Consider the following 6,000-nt stretch of genomic DNA (forward strand, 5'->3'; position numbering starts at 1 on the left):
AGACTTTGACACTCCCCATGTTGCGTCATTTTTGCTCCTACCCAGACCGCGCGAAGAGGGCATCATACAGCTTGTCACTCCGCGGCTCATCGCGTTGTTCTGGCTGCATACACACACCATGAAAAAAATATTGAGTGACCTTATTATTTGGATTCCATTGGTTTTCCTCATGTGTACAAGATATTAGCAAAAGTCCTATTTGGTGCCACACTATGCCTTGCTTGCACAACGGGATAGGGGGTATTTTTAGAATCTCACTACCCCCTCATGTTGTGTGGATCATTTTTGGAACGCCAATTTGGTGCCACACTATGCCTTACTTGCACAACAGGATAAAGGTTTACTTTTAGAATCTCATTACCCCAATTGTGACGTGTGGGTTATTTGCATTCACAGATTCACCTTTCTTGCCTAGTATAGATGTCTTTTTATATATAGATCTATTAAGCATATTGGACCCAAGTATAGTCACAAAATTACTCAATTTTATTTTACAAAATATAATACTTGTAACTTTTAAAATCTATATTATTTGAAACTTTTGAAATCACAGATGAGTTCAAAATGCCCAAAAATGACTCGCTATATGCCTCGTTCTGACACCCGGAGAGGTCAGTATGGCCAAAAAAGGGCTCCAGAGACACTATCCCGTATGGTGCGAGGAGAGGGGTAGGCAGACTCTGCCTACCGCTCTCCTCGCACCGTATGGGATAGTGTCTCCGGAGGCCTTTTTTGGCCATACAGACCTCTCCGGGTGTCAGAACGAGGCATATAGCCAGTCGTTTTCGAGGTTTTTGGGCATTTCGGACTCAATCTGTGATGTTAAAATTTTGTGATTTTTCTCTATTTGAAAGTTATAATTTTAAGTTGAGTCAAAAGAGCTGAAGCAACAAAGTTTTATTAACATGGCTTAAAGGCAAAGGGACTCGAGGGTGATGAAGATTCTAATAATGATGGTCCATGCCAATGGTTTGTAGATGTCATGTTATAGGATCATGGTCACATGGAAGTCTACATAGAAATGTGAAAAAATTTCAAGCTCAAGTTTGATCTCACACAAATGTTAGAATAGTTAAAAGGAAACTTGTCTTAGGAGTTATAGATGAGTAAAAAGATTGTGTGGCAAAGGGGAGATAAAGTGTTAATCTTGATGTTGCAATGTTTAGAGGAACATATGTTGTAACTTTACAAGGTATTATATTGTGAAAATGATTTTTTTGCAAGGAGATTGAAAGTAAATTTACAAGTAATTATATTGTTAAAATGATAGTCTTTTGCAAGGAATGATATTGTAGCTTTGCATCTAAATAGTCTCCTCCTTGGAATGATTGTGATGTTCACAGCAAGGTGGTTGTTGTTGGTTCTTCGATCTCATCCTCTATAATTTCCTCCCTTGGTACCAATTTAGTTATTTTAGTGCAATTGCTTCTTATTTGTCATCCTCCCTTTCTTGTTGATATGAAGAATGAAGTTTGTGCTTGATAATGTGACTTCTAAGAAAACTAAGTGAATCTTTTAGCTTTTAAACCTCCTGTTGAATAATCCTGCAAGACATTTCCTGTACTTTTAGAAACAGTTGGATCCTTCTCCAAATGTAGATGGCCACCATTGAAATCTATTTATGAGAGTAAGGCTTCAAATTTTTCTATTTACCTTCCAGTTCATGGATCAACAGGATACAAGCTGACTTCTGTCCATATCCATTTTCTTGCTCCTTTGGCTTTGTAATGCTTGAGCCCAGATGCATGAAACCTTTGATACACAACCCTCATGGTTTCTTACACTTGGCTGGGCTTGATTTTCATATGGAACAACTTAATGAGTTTCTAGGCAGAGTGCAAATGGTGAAAAAGCTTGTGAGGTTGAAGGGAGCTTCTAACCAGAGCAAAACTAGTGAGTTGGAAAACTTGTGAGGCTGAAGTGAGCTTCTAGGAAGAGCAAAACTAGTGAGAAAATTTGGAAATCTTGTGAGGGTGAGGAGAGAAAAATGGTTTCCATGCAGAGTAGAAATGATGGGAAAACTTGTGAGGTTGAAGCAAGCTTGTAGCCAAGCAAAACTAGTGAGAAAATTTGGAAAGTTTGTGAGGGTGAAGAGAACAAAATGGTGGTTCTCTTGCAATGGTGAAGAGAGCAGAACCACAATGTTCCTTCCAGCTAGACCAGAAATGGCGGTCCTCTTACGAAGGTAGAGAGAGCTTGGAAAGCTTGTGAGGGTGAAGAGAGCCTAATGAAATGGCTCAAGAGAAAGAGTAGTGAGGAAAACCATCATTCAAAGCTGAAAATTTTGTATTTGCTGCCAAGCCAAAAAAATAGGTCCAGTAGGGGAGAAAGTAGTGTGACAATGACATCTTTTGTTCATATTGAAAGATCTATACCGGGATACTCTTTAAATGCTCTAGATATGCTTTGAATACCCAAAACTGTCAAATTTGGAGCCGTTTTGACCGTCAAATGCTCCGCTAATTAGCAAGCTAACCAATTCCTGACACAGCCCTTTTTAAGTCCCTTTTGGCCCTAATGTTTTTTTCGTTGATGGTTGACGGTCGGCTGCCTGCTAAAACTGCGCGAGGCAGATTGGGGGGGGGGGATGAGGGGTAGAGAGAGAGCGTGAGTGTGTGTGTGTGTGCGTGTGTGTGGGTATGGTGTGTGTGTGGGTATGGTTTGCGTGTGTGTATTGTGTTTGTGTGTGGGTATGGTGTGCTGCGGCCTGAGCTCCCGAGTGGGAGAGAGAGAGGGTGCTATTGTGGGTTCGTGCACAGTGCCAAAGGGGGAGAGCAATGGTGTGTGCGTGTGTGTGTGTGTGGAGAGAGAGAGAGAGAGAGAGAGAGAGAGAGAGAGAGATTCTACTGCCGCAGTCTGTGAGAAGGAGAGAGAGGGAGATTGGACTGCGCGGAATCTGAGCACCCGAGAGGGAGAGAGAGAGAGGGGAGAGCGTTGGGCTGAGAGAGAGAGATTGTGAGGGAGAGGGGAGGGATAGGGTGTGTGGATAAGAGAGATAGAGAGAGAGAGAGAGAGAGTGTATTTCCTGCGGCGCCTTCACAGGCTTGTGAGAGAGAGAAAGAGAGTGTGAGGGAGAGAGAGGGATGAGGGCCACGCCTTGTGGGCCGCCGGACAAGAGAGTGAAGGAAGGGGGGGGGGGGGGGGTTGGCAATGGAGTGGGGTAGGGGAGATGTGTGGGTGAGAGAGAGACGGAATAGTATCTACTATCTTGCATGGGAGCTTAAGGATGAGAGGAGGGAAGCAAGTCAATGGTTGGGAGTGAGGGAATATATTAGCGGGCCAAGGGGGAGGGAATGAGCCGAGGGGAGGGTGAGGCGAGCATGTGGGGAAGAGGGGAGAGGGGTCAGGGAAAGAATATTAGCAGGCCGAGGGGGGGGGGGGGGGGGGGGGGTAATGAGAGTGGGGGGGGGAAAGTGTGGGGGGGAATGTAAAGGGTGAGTGTAAGAATACGGGAGAGCGGAGGGGGGGGGGGGGGGGGGGGGGGGGGGGGGGGGGGTTCCATGCAGCTCGCACAGAGGGAGCACGAGACAGGGGTCGGGGGGGTGAGTGCTCAAAGCTTGGGCCTAGCGGGGGGGGGGGGGGGGGGGGGGGGGGGGGTAATGAGAGTGGGGGTAAATTGGGAGAGAGGGAGAGGGAATATTAGAGAGGCGTATGTAGGGAAAATGAGAGAGAGAGAGAGAGAGAGAGAGAGAGAGAGAGAGAGAGAGAGAGAGAGAGAGAGAGAGAGGGTGTTATTTTATCTGATGCCCATTGGGCGGGGGGGGGGGGGGGGAATAAGTTTTTTTTTCCTTTTTTCTTTGATTTTTGAAAGTCGTCTATCATTAGCCCTCTCCCTTTGGCTAGAGGCATTCATGCTTCTAGCCTTTCTTCTGCTTCCTCAGCTGTAGAGTTAGAGGGTTCTCCCTCCTCTGGAATATCTAGCACGAATTCTAGGTCAAACCTAAGAAAATGTCTCCATCCATTGATCCTAGTCTTGTGAATTCTCCCACCTGCTTCCATCAGCTTATAGCTACCATTGTCATAGCGTTTCTTGATGATGAATGGTCCTTCCCATCTGGGTTGAAATTTCTTATCCTTTTTAGTGTCAAATCTGTTGTCGTATCGCAATACTAACATGCCTTTTTCCAGTCCCTTTTCTTTAAGCCCTTGATTGAAAGTGAGCCGACGTCATTCTACATAGTGATTGATTGCTTCTTCCCTATCCAGTTGGAGTCTCTCCAAATCCAAGATGTGGTTTCGGAGGTTTACAATTGGACGATGTGTCTGGCTAGCCAAGACTCGTAAGCTGGCTATTTGTACCTCAATGGGTAGAATTTCCTCCTTCCCATAAACTAGATGGAAAGGAGTGAAACCTAGTGATGTTCAGAACGTTGTTCTGTAGTCCCAAAGAGCTGCCATGAGATGTTTATCCCAGTCCCCTGTGTCGTTGTTCACCTATTTTGTGATGATTTTGCAAATCATTCCATTTACCTTCTCTACGAGACCATTGCATTGTGGATAGTATGGTGTGGAATGCCGACGTGTGATGCCTAACTTCTTCATCAGTTCTCCCACCAAATCACCTCTGAACCCTGGTCCTCTATCTGATATTATCTCAAGAGGAGTGCCAAAGAGGCAAACGATATACTAAAAAATGAACTTTGCCACCTCTTGGGCTGTAATGCTGGTGGCGGCAGTTGCTTCCGCCCATTGAGTCATGTAGTCTACACCCACTATGATGTACAGTTTACCTGATTGGGCCCTTGGTAAAGGATCGATTGCATCTATTCCCCATTTCTCAAAAGGACCATATGAAATGATTGGGGTTTGTGGCTCGTAGGTCAACATGCAATCACTGTCCACTTGACAAGCCTTACATTTTTTAAAGCAATGGTGTACATCCCTGTTCAAACTGGGCCAAAAGTATCCTGCCTGTAGAATCTTCCTATTGGTGATATCTAGAGAAAAATGACCGCCGCAGACACCGTCATGGCAACTTGAAATTACCTCTGTAATTTCATTGGAGGTTGGCACCCGCTTGAGAATTTGATCTTTGCACTTACAACACAGGTGTTCGTCTATAAGGCGGTACCTAGTAGCCTTCCTTACTAGCCACTATTTTTGGCCTTTGGTGTGTCCTGCTGGACATTCTCCTGTATCTAGAAAACTGATGATATCAAGCATAGCATCACTACCTTGGAAGAGGGGTAGTTTTAATTTAATTGCCCCTACGGGAACGTCTTGTATTCTTTCTTTAGCTAGCGCATCTGCCTCTTGATTTTCTGCTTTGGGGACATGGAATAGTTTCACTGCTCCAAACTTATTTAGAAGGTCCTTAACTTGGCGAAGTTGACCAAGTAAAACCTGATTTTTGCAATCCCAGGTCCCATTTATCTGCCTTATCAAAAGCAAAGCATCGCCGAACACATTTAGGCGCTGAATTCTTTGTGAAATACATTGTTCCAACCCAAGGATTAGGGCTACATATTCTGCTTCATTGTTGGAGTAGGAGTGTAATAACTGCCCCATGGAGAATACTCTTTCTTGCTGTTCATTGAAATGACCATGCCTGCTGCAGACTGATCCATCGTTCTCTTGTATGCTCCGTCAAAGAAAAGAGAGTGAGCTCTCTCTAGCCTAGGACTTTCTAATGTTGGTGTTTCTTCCTTTGCTTCCGTGTTGACCTTCAGCTTCTTCTCATAATGGCGATGAGTGAGAATTCCCTCTAAACTAGCCTTGGTGGAGTTTTCTACTTGCATGGTGTAGTCAAACTCTTGTAGTCTAATTAACCACTTTGAGATCCTAGATGAGACATCCATGTCTCGCATTACATATGGGAAGACCTCCTCCATTGTCACGATTACAAAGGGTCTAGGCAAGAGATAGGAGCGGAACTTTGTGGTAGCAAGCATTAGTGCGAGAACCATGTATACTTCGGTAAATCCTTTTTCTGATGGGGTCATGACCCGACTAGAGAAGTAAATAGGGCGTATGAAAGAAGTTTTGGGGTCCTTTTGCATT

The sequence above is a fragment of the Adiantum capillus-veneris genome, chromosome 28 (assembly GCF_014529385.1).
Source record: "Adiantum capillus-veneris isolate H3 chromosome 28, ASM1452938v2, whole genome shotgun sequence".
In the NCBI taxonomy this organism is placed as follows: Eukaryota; Viridiplantae; Streptophyta; class Polypodiopsida; order Polypodiales; family Pteridaceae; genus Adiantum; species Adiantum capillus-veneris.